Here is a 12,073-nt window from a genome sequence, read left to right on the forward strand (position 1 = left end):
ACTCCAAAATAGGAAAATAATTACTCATTCAAGACTCTTTTTAACGTAAACATGCATCAAAATAAGTAATATTCCATTATATCACACCAAGCCACAATCGACTGACTAAAAGGCGTTAAGTTTATCCAAATTGAGATCGTTTCACCTCACGCTTTAACAGGCTATTCACAAACGCGGACGTGTGTATGTAAACCACGAAATCTGCAAGGCCTTTTAATTTATTTCAAAGAAAATGTACGAATATCCAACTTTTATGATACAGGAAATATAAGATCCAAACCGCCAATGTCATGGAAGTAAAGCAATTTCGTACTAAAAAAGCTGAAATAACCCTTGCTTCCATTTTTAAAATATTTTAAATTGACCATGATACCTGTAAAAATTACATACATGTTTTTTTTAATATACGAGAAGGGGGCAAACGATCGGCGTGAACACAAAGGTGATCAACGACGCCCATGGACATCCACAACACCAGAGGAACTACAGATCCGTTGCCGGCCTTTGAGGAAATTGTAGGCTCGCTTCTTTAAGGACCCTAAATGGTATTGGTTAACATGTGTTAAAATATATATTTCAAATTATTTATGTTGAGTATAAGTTTAATTTAATTTTACGGTTTTCATTTAATTGACAAAATATTAAACGAAAAAGTTTTTATTATATTTAGTGCAGATTAAATATTTTTTTTCAAATTGACTTAGTTCTTGTAAAAGAAACAATCAAAACTACGTGTTTAAACTCTTTACACTAATATTTTTAATATATTTACATATAATTGAGGCATAGGAGCGTTTTATTTACAGATATTAACTCAATAAGTATACAAAAATTTAAATTGTATTCAAGTGATATGCAGCTTTTCTCAGTAAAACCGCAATTATCTAAAAGAATTTATATCAGAAATGATTAAAACTTGTCGCAAAATATTAAACGTATTATTTTCACTCACCCTGTACTTAATTACATGCTATTACGTTAGAATTCTCAGAAACTTGAATTATTTAATATAGAATAAAAAATATAATGCTACTATAAAACAAAACAATTTTTAATTAAAAAAGGAAACATTAACAGGTTATTTATCTGTAACCGATGACTGTCTATATAGAGATGTATTATATATATTAAATTGTTGCATGAAAACCGACCCTAAAATAACGCATCTTGGAACGCTTGGAAGCATTTATTATTCAAAATGTGTTTGTTAAGATGTAGTAATGTGGAAGAAGCAAGAAAAGTAAGTCAGAACTGCGCTATGTAAGGATCCATGGTCTCCGCCTACCCGTTTGGATTACAGGCTTGAGTTATATTGTTGTTGTTTGTAAAATAATTGATTGATATTGAAAGATTCTATCTTATAAATTAAGCGACCTTCTTTCAACGTAAAGTTAATAATTAAAACTAAGATCGTAACATGATATTAAAATTTACCTTAATATTCTGATAGTTAATATAAAACTTAGTGAAAAACCTGTAAAAGCGTAATCTATTGCTATCTCTGTCTGTTCGGACGCAGTTAAAAAGAAAGGCATAGTTTTATTATTTTATTTTCGTAAGGTTACGTACGAAGGTACATGTAAATTGCACAATATTTATTTTTAGACCACTGTAAATTCCGATAACTTTATAATCTTGTATTTCCTGATCTCCTTAAAGATATGACTATTTCGATTTTTAAATCAAATTTTTACTTACATCTCAATCGGTTAAAAACGCGGCCAAGGAAGCCTTTAAAATGTATACCATTTAAAAATTAAATTAATTTTAAAAATTAAATTAAATTAATTTGACTTTGCATTATTTAATATAAAATAGATTTAAGGTGGTTTTAATTCATTTTTAATCTTAATACTTCCCTCGTTTATTTGCACTGAAAAGAACTATTTTCATTTTAAAATCTTTTTCGATACTTTGTTAAAAGTTAAATAAAATAGTACTCGCGTGACAAAAATTTTCGAAACCTTTAATAATTTCAAGTACAGCTGCCGTGATACACTTTTTAAACTTTTCTTGTAAACCAGTGAAATTATTCGAGCAAATTTCACACTTAACGTGTAATACATGCGATCTTACTGCTTAACTGGACAAAGTTAATAACAAACTTTTCGATACGAACTCAAAAGCGTTCAAAGATTAAAACGATATTATTTTCTCGGTGATTTTTTCGACGAGTTTTCGCGGTCACCGCAATAAAGAAGAGTTACGACAGTGTTGATTTTAACATAATGAGCTCAGTAATTTCACAACGGCACCTTATATTTTACGATACGCACTTATTACGTGATCTGAACTCGAGTCGAGACTCGATCACGCTTTTTTTCTGGAATTATGCGTTTCGAGTTCTATCTCCATCAAGGCACGGAAATAACCGTAAAATAAATTACACCACACATGAACAAATATTTTAGTAACTTATTAAAAAATCTGATTTTCGTTTGTGGTAAACACTTATTTTACTAAAGAAACTTAAATTGTGCGAAAATTAACAAAATTCACAAAATGGTATATAAAAACATCAAAAGCACAATTGTATAGTAAAGGTTCTTAACGAATAGCAACCTTATATGTGTTAGGGTCTCTAGCTATGATATAAGTTAAGCCAGTGATATAAGTAGCAAGTATATTAGATATAAGTATGGGCGTCACAGCCATGTTATGCTTTAATAAAACATAGTCTTCATTACCTCTTATGTTTTCTTCCGATTTGCACAGAATAACCTTACCAATATGGCAGACTAATAACCTTCAAGAATACATCAAAGTAGTCAAAAAGCTAACATAAGTATAAAATAACTAAGTAAATACACCTACTTTGAATGACTATTAGCAATATATCTCATTTAACGGCCAACCCAGTGTTTAAATAATGCAATAATATTGTACAGTGTTACCCCACACAGCTCCTCCAAGGTAATTTAAATTATTTCATAGTAATTGTATTTTAAATTGTGCTACTACTACGAACTCGATATTCAAACCAACATTTAATATTTTTTAACTGTTATATAAAGTAAAAGCGATGTCTCTTGTATAGTTACTTAAATGATTTTTATTTGAATTTTTGATATAGAAAGTAAATTCGAAATTAAAATTAAAAACTTTACAATTCATCACATTATTTTTCCCATATATTAGACTTCAACGGGAGAAATGCGAGTAGTCTACGAAACACTGAGACTTTTTGCGAAAATAAGTATAACAAAATAAAGCAATAAAAATTAAGAACATAAGTCAAGCTACAGTAGATATGGAGCAAAACCCGACCAAAGTTCGCAATGTGATAGCGATGTAAAAGACGCAAAACGGCGGGAAAAATAAAAAATGCCGTAGTAACCTGTGTGCAGACAAGCGTACGGGGCGGCGTCGCTTTTGCGACTAGCGCTATCGTTCAAGTCGTAGCCTGTACCGTTAGACAGAGAGAGCGAAACGGAGGCATATATTAAAAAGGGACGGCCGAAGGCCCGCGCCCCGTCCGCGAGCCATCCGGAAGCCTCTGAAACTGGACCGTTTTCTTTTCTTGTTATTATTGAGATCGAGTCTCAAGTTGTGTTGTTGTCGCGCGGCGCGCAGCTCGCGGTGATAACGCGATGCCACGGCGACCTGCGCACGCGCACCACACGTCGCTCCGCAGCTTTAAGCTCTCGCGCCCTCGCCGACACCACCCCTAGTGTTGGAATGGATTTACAAGTGATAGTGCTCACTGAAAAAAAAACATTGAATGATTAGTACTGTGTATACGATATTTGGAATTGAACAAAGTGTACGAAGGAAAGTGAAACTGATTTTGTGCAAAAATTCTAATACAGTAAAGGGATAATTTAATTAAACTTTTCAATTAAAGTGTAAAAAAAGAAAACTGAAAAACGTAACTGGTTGTTGTAAGGAAATTTCCGATAAAAACAGGTAGGTGTCTGTAATTAACTTTGATTTTTATTTTTTGCAATCATTTCGTTTTAATTCTTATTTGTATTAAGCATTATTGGTAAACCTTGATGCTTCAAATCATTTCAATGGAAATGTCAACACAGAAATCATTCAAAATTTGTGACTTTACAATCAGTACAATTTCGTTACTTTACGTTGTTGACTATTCGCTCGCAATTTACTTACCTTGTCAAAGACGATACCAGCATAGTGATAATGAGTTTATTATCGATACGGTATGTTAATTGTAATATTATAATATTCCGAACCCGATCTATAATTTATTTACAAATGTTCTAAATAACGAATTTGTTTAAAACTTAAAATAATTCAAAACAAATTTAATATTGAAAAGAAACCTTAAGTGTGCTTTCTCGCGCCTGATCAGTTTCTGATTTGAACTCGTTGCACTTAAAATCTAATGTGTTAGTTATAAATAAATTAAAAATAGAACTAATTAGGAAAAAATATTACTCGCAATAACACTTTAGAAAGAAGAGTTAATACAACATTACAAACATTTGTTAAAACTCAGTAACAATTTCTTTTAATTTCCCGATTAACCTTGATCAAAGTCCCATAAAAGCCGAAAAACAAAAGTGAAGGGTACAGTTTCACCACAATTTTCACTTGCTGTAACAATCAAATAAATAAAAAATAAAATAAACAAGATTATTCGACCTAGTAAACCAGAAAGTGAGTTACGCTATGTCGCCCGGGCCTGCCGCACGACGCCGCACTCTGCCGGCCGTCGGATAAACCTTTTTTGCTCGACTTTTATCCATTGTGCTATCGTTAACTTGAAATCAGCCAAATTCTTAATATATTTAGACTATTTAAAACATTTTTAAATATTTCGATTGGAATTTTTTTAATTAAATTTAAGGGACAATTGTGTTAATTTTTTAGTCTTATTTATATTGAAAATCAAGATTTATTTCAATCTTGTGTATAATAATAAAATAGAGAACATCCTTCGTGTATTCCAACTGGTAAACAAATAAATTTGCAAATTAAAATTCTTCAAAAACAAAAATACACAAAAACTGGATCAACGCCATTATAGCGTTCTGTGTTTCCCACATACGAACTCCTTATACGGCAATCGTAATATCGCAGACAAATAAAAATTAAAGCAGTCGGTTTCCGTTTAATCCACGTTTATTTCTTTATCATCTTGTTTCTTGTAAAAAAATTAAAATAACATTTAAACGATCATTAAAACAATGAAAAGAACACAAAAAATGCCAAATGAAACTAATCGTTCTGTTTACTAAAACACTCGTAAACAATTACCGTCCCTTTCTTTCTCCTTAAAAAAACTGAAATAATTTTGCAATAGTTTCAGCCGCATTAGAAAGCGACATTTTATGACATAACTATATGCAATCAAATTACAAGTCTAATAAGTACTACATTTATCAGAGATCTGAAATAGAAGTCAATTAAACTCTACCGAAAGTTTTTTTATACTGTTAGCGATACTTACGTTATAAACGTAGTAGCAACGAATTGATTGCGCCGTCAGAAGTCAATCATGGTCGTTTTCTTGTTATAGACTCCGTAGACCGCAGATGAAGATTGCGTTTTCGAATAAAAAAAACCTCCCTACTTTGAACTGCTATGTCATCTCTGGTATAAAAAATAGACATTTCGCTTTCACTGCTTGCAGAATAGGTGCGTAGAGTTAGGTAACTGACAGAGTTGATCTTATATCGATCAGGTGGCATAGACATTCCGGTTTCTTTATTCGTTTATTTTTACTTAAGAGCTGTCTGATTTTTTGTTTGGTTATTTTAAAAGCTGTTAATTAATTATCATTAAATAGTGATGTAATAAAGCAATTAAAATACGAAATACGCTATTAGAAATGCGATTTCAATATAAAAGTATAATATAATGGAATTACATTTTTATGTGTTGCATGACGCTTACGATTTTTATGTCATTAAATGTTTAGAAGTAATTGTAAAATTAGAATGTTAAGTTCTTAGTTAAGTTATTAAAAGTTTTAAATGCAAATTTAATTCTTAAGGAGTCACATAACTAAATAATCGTATAATAATTTTGCGATTGTCGATTGTTTCGCAGTCCATTCAACTGTTTAGTTGTGCGATAATTTAGTCAAAAGTGTTCGCGCGCTTTTACGTCTAATTCTTAATTTAAAATATATTACCAACATTACATATCAATTTACATACATTTACTTACACTAAATGTGACAAAATTATCGACGTAGGTGTGACGACAAATAGATGCTTGCAAAACGAGCTCACTTGACATGCGTCAAATTTGCATATAATTGCAGTTTACTACTAATTACCTACGAAGGTTCTTATGATGCCGTTTATTTCTTCTTAAATATTATTTTATAACCTATGTGATAAGTGGAATCTTTTGAACGCGAGTATAGCCATTTTTTTAATTTACTGTACTGTTGTTATGTGTTTTTTCAGATTTTAAGATTATTTTTCAAAATATAACGTTGAAAGAATTTCTTACTCTTCTTTCTAATACAAGTATTTAAATTTAATAATATTATTTAAATTATTACAAACAGCAGGAGGTATTTTTATTATAAACATCACTATTTGATATTGAATAATATCTTACAAGAACTAGTTAATGCATCTCAGCTGCAACGTGAGTATAATACAAAGTAACAAAATTCATAAAAAAAACTATCCGTCTGTCGCTAGGAGACCGTTATAAATGTATTTCGTCTGCTGCATCAAACACATATTGCGATGCAATAAATAAATTCGACACAACAAGGGGGTGTATTTATAATTCTGCAAGAAGTACGAGCAATTTTCAATCTAAACATACACTATTTGTTGATAAACCCGACCGAAATCGCTTGCACCTTTGATAGACAAAGCAATAGTTCTCAAAGAGCATTTGAGACAGAGACTGAGATCGCTAATAAAAATTCAAGGAAATTTAAAATAGTCTGCATTCAAGTACATCAATGATGAAATTCAGATTGTAAAAAAATGCACAGACGGCGATGTAGACGGTGTCGCATAATTTTTAGATTCATTTTCATAATGTGCAGTCGATTTGTTGAGGTCAACATTGGAAATATAATATATCTAAATCGGATCAGTATTACGTCGCAGTACATATCTATAAGCCATTGTTAATATAGCAAATATAAGAAGTATTTCGCATTACACTTTACCTACCACATCTATAGGAGAATATTCTTAGAAGAAGGATTCTATTTAACAATTCGTCAATTCTCAGATACAATTTTTTTTTTAAATACGCCAAACCAAAGTGCCATAGCTATTTAGTTAAGGCAGGTTGCTACTTACATCGCGCCTAAATCGATCTCGTCGATTAAAATGTCGCTAATACATAGTTTAAATGTTAAATCTGTGTTCGGTTTAAACTGATGCAGATATTTAGATCAGATTAACAACGAATCAAGAACATCATCTCCGGAAAGAGTAGATTAAACGATAAGCCATCACTTTCGAGTTACCTACTACGAAATCTATCTATAACTAACTTTCGCCCGCGACTCTGTCCGCGTGGAATTAAAAATAATTAAAGTTAGTAGCCTATGTGTTCTTCCAGACTATCCTCTACATCTATACTAAATTACATCGAAATCCTTTCATCCGTTTGAGCTACAAACTCTAACAAACATTCATCCATCCATCTAAACTTTCGCTGTTTCTATGTGTTTAGTTTAAATGGCGTTTTATAAATTTATTTTCTACAAAAAAACTTTCCTACACCGTCCAAATTAAGTTAATTTGTATGGCTCAAAACTAGCAGCAGTTCACATCTATCATTTTAAGCGACAAATTCAAGTCACAAAAAGAAAAGTGAGTATTATTTAAATTTATAACTTACTAAATGCTCGTATTGCGTTATCATTCAATCATAATACGCATTAAACTCGTGAGAACGTCGCAGGAATTCCTAAAAAACGGCCTAGGAAAGTCTCGATTAAGTTAACATTTGAGTTTAGATACTTATCAGTAATGCTGGATGAATCTTAAATCATATTAACTACGTATGTGACGTCATCGTCCGCTACAAATATCACCGGCGGCTTCATATCTGGTAAAGATCAGTTATATTACCCAGAGACCTAGTTTACTAGGAGCCATATAGTTCGCTCACACGTGTTTTAACTGCTTAAAAAATATGGCTTTCATTATCTCAATATATGTCTTCCACTGAGGGCAGTTGCGTAAGTTTAGTTTACCGCCGAGATGGCAATCGAGTGCATGGGAAGTCGATTGTTCTTCATACAAAACTCGTTCACACACATGAATGCCGTTTGCGCCTATATTGTGAGCCTTTCGATCGCTAATTCGATGCACTAGGAAAAGGGAACGAGGTTGATATACAAAATGACTGAGCCAATTTAATGCTGCGTTTGTCACTGATCGGCGAATCAATCGTTAGTCAATCATTATATCGATTAATCATTAATCGAAGTACTCATAACTATATTGACCGATTAATGGAAAGGAGATAGAATTTTGAATCGTCAATATCCATTAGCTTCGTAATAATTAACTTAATGGTACATATAGACATATTTAACAGATTCAACTGCATTCATATCTTCTACGTACATCCCTATATGTATAAATAACGATATTAAGGACCTGTCCCACCACTGGCTGATAAATTATCAGACAATTTAAAATGACGTCACTGTCATTTCCATCACATATTTTACACGTTGGATTGTTATCACACATTTACAATTTGGTGGGACAAGCCCTAAAAATGTTAAATGAAATAGTCCGTTAGACGATTATTTTTTTTTCAAAGTTATATCACTTACATACTTAATATGAACATATTATTAACTTTTATCGTTTAGTAAAAGTATTGTTAACCTTAAAAATTATCGATACGGTAAAATCAACCAAATCGTCCATGTAATATAGATCATTTTTAACTACACATGTAAATTACGTAACAAAACCATTCAGGCGGAAATTTATGGAAAACGATACGTAAAAGTAATCTCAATAAATAACCTTGATTAAAAAGAAACATCACTTGCGCTTTCATTTATATGAAATCGACCGCTATCTGCATTGCCGTGATCTCGGACAATAAAATTCAGGTCTCCCACAGTCGCCGTATGAAATCGACAAAAATTACTATTGCATAATAAACAATCGTCTAATTGGCGTAACTATTTTAAAAACCAATCAATTACGTAGTTATTTAGTGATGAAATAGATTCGTCACACTTGGAATAGTTTAAAAAGAGTTTTTATTCAGAACTATGTTCATTCATCATCATTAACAGCCTTAGGTCGTCCACTGCTGAACGTAGGCCTCCCCCATCGATTGCCACGATGCCCGGTCCTGTGCCACCCGCATCCAGTGCACTCCCGCAACATTGACCAGGTCATCGGTCCATCTTGCGGGAGGCCTACCAATGTTAAATGCGCTCAAAATCTAAAAGCGCGAATTTGATTTAAGTATCAGACAAATGTTTAGTCGTGCTTTGATTCCTAGATGCTTATGAAAACGACACACTACTTGACTTTTATTTGTGCATCTAAACATTTGAACTGGCTGCGAAACAATCGACAATCGCACACCAGTTGTGCGACAGTTTAGTGAAATGTACGCCCGCCCTAAGATAAAGTGTGAATTGCATTGTTGACCGACTTCACAAAAGAAGGAGGTACTCAATTCGTCTGTGTTTATTTTCATGTGTGTTACGGCATAAGCCTACAAATAACACACATAAAAAAATCCGCCGGGTTATCTCCACCGCTAACGCTAAATAACACAACGCAATACAAAACTTGGCTGAGACCTTTTTTTGGTACAAATGTGTTTTTCTGCGGTATCAAAGTCAATGAGGATATCGTATACGCTCGTGACGTAATGTTTTACAAACAGCTGTAACCACTTAATTTTCAATTCGGATGTGATAACCGTTAGACTTAATTAATTGGTGCTTAAGCAAATTTAATTAACCACCTGACAAAATCACGATGTGAACTTTTTGTGTAGGAATTTAATAGTACATATTTTTATTACATTCCTAAACTTATAAAAATCTAGTAAATCTCTTTATAGATATTGATTAATCGATTTTATCGTTTTTATTGCGTTTTTGTATTTCATTATTTTTCTTTTACATTATTTACGAATTTTAAATAAACAAATATTAGTTAAAATAGAAAAAATATTCTTTTTAATTATTTGAATTTAGTTAACGTTATTTAAGTTACTAATTTCAAATGCAATTATCTAAAAATAATACAATAAATTTAGTTCTTATTCCATTTGAAATTCTACAGACAAACATATAAAAAAATCCGTACTACATTGTAAGAACCGTAAGCAATGAAAACGCCTTACTATAAATCAAATGGGGATTTAATGCAGCCTTTTAATTGGTAGGAATTTTATAGACGTATTTTATTGTGTATCCGTTGATATTGAAATCGATCCATTTTTTTTTAATTCAGGTTATTAGAGATTTTGTGTGCATTTTCGCCGACGTTAAGTTTCATTGCGGTGATATATGTAATACAAATTGGCATGCTTTCTTTTCCGATTAAAAAAAACATATTATAAGAAAATCTGTGGCAGTGAAATTCTACGGTTATGATCATAGCTATTGTTGTTAAGGGCTTTTTCGACTGACAAACTAGAATAATTTTAAATTTAGCTTTTTTAATTTACTAAATACTTGTATGTAATAATTTTAAAGCACACTTTATTTTATTTATTTAATGTAATAGATTTAAATTTACTAACATGGTATTTAGTAACATTTAATTGTTAGCGTAAGTAATGTTCAAATTATAATGTTTTATTACGTTCATATTAGTTAGCACTTGTATAATATATAATTATCAAGTTGATGCTATAAAAAAATAACATTAACAAGAAAATCATACGTTCAAATCATGTATGCATAATATCTATTTAAAGGAATTATAATTCGAATATCAAGTTTCGGTAAATGGCCGCGAGAGTGCGTTGATGTCCGAAAAAATTTGCATACAGCCTTCGCACGAAACTGGAGCAATATAAACAACGTTTCACGTGTCTGTTGGTATATCAAATATGATGACAGCTGACAGCTAGGTTGGCGACTTATTTTTTGTAATCATCTTTACGTGACAGGTTGTTTTTCGAGTTTACTTTAATTATCTAATGAATTATTAAATGAAGAAATAACTCATTAATTCAAAAATATGTAAATCCTGTTTATATTTAGAAATAATTTTTCATTTTCTTTTATGTTTAGCTTCAATCTTTTGCAATTAGTTCACCAGTTAATTAAATCGATTTTTTTATACTGTATGTACATAAGTTATTTCCCTAAAATATAAACAAAGTATTGCTCAGTCGACGGCACATATCGACTAGTTCGACCGCCAAGTCCAGAGGAATGCGCCTATCAGCGCCACAACAATGGATACTACAAAAAAACATCCCACGGCACATAATGAATAGCTAACGACGAAAACTAGGTGAATCTTTGTGCAATAGTCTAGTGTCTTTTTAAAAGAAATACGATCATTTTCAATTTCATAACGTTTCCCACACGCGGGGCTATGAATGGATCGACCATTGTCAAGATGACTTGGGACGGCTGACGGACAAATTAGTGTAATCTCAAGCTGATTTTGTTATCGACGCGTGCGGATGCCGTGCGACAGTGTTTTGTTATTTGTAAGGTTTTTAACGTTCAACATGTTAAATTGAATATAACAGCTGTAATTGTTATTATTAAAATAACTTTTGTTTGTTCTATAACATAATTCTGTACTTAATGTAATTGTTATTAAGACGAAAATAACTCAAAAACTACTGAGCCGATTTCAAAAATACTTTCAACATTTAAAAGCTACGTTATCAGTGAGTAACATAAGTACATATTTTTTTATAATTTCTTTAATTTCAAGCGAGCAAAGTTACGAGCTATAGTTAGTTCTGTAATAAAATAGTTGTAAAAAGTTGTAAATGGACTTTTATTTAAATTATTTTATGGTTTGTAAATAAACAATTTGATTGTATAAATAATTTTATTTGGTTTAACAGTTTTATTAGGAGAAGATATGTTTTTGTTATAGTTATATATTTATTTATTCAGGTAGCAATTAGAAGTCATCGTATGAAGGTAATCAAT

At 31.5% G+C, this 12,073-nt stretch overlaps 1 protein-coding gene across 1 annotated transcript in view; it reads left to right on the plus strand.

Moving 5' to 3' along the window:
• The first annotated feature begins 3,526 nt into the window (after positions 1-3,526).
• Positions 3,527-12,073, plus strand: part of LOC106110941 (transcription factor hamlet-like) — a 71,082-nt gene continuing 62,535 nt past the window's right edge. The window contains exon 1 of the mRNA XM_013292902.1: positions 3,527-3,906. The gene's annotated coding sequence lies outside the window, so the exon portion shown is untranslated. The remainder of the gene's footprint in view (positions 3,907-12,073) is intronic.

The sequence above is a fragment of the Papilio polytes genome, unplaced genomic scaffold, assembly GCF_000836215.1.
Source record: "Papilio polytes unplaced genomic scaffold, Ppol_1.0 DF824191.1, whole genome shotgun sequence".
NCBI lineage: Eukaryota > Metazoa > Arthropoda > Insecta > Lepidoptera > Papilionidae > Papilio > Papilio polytes.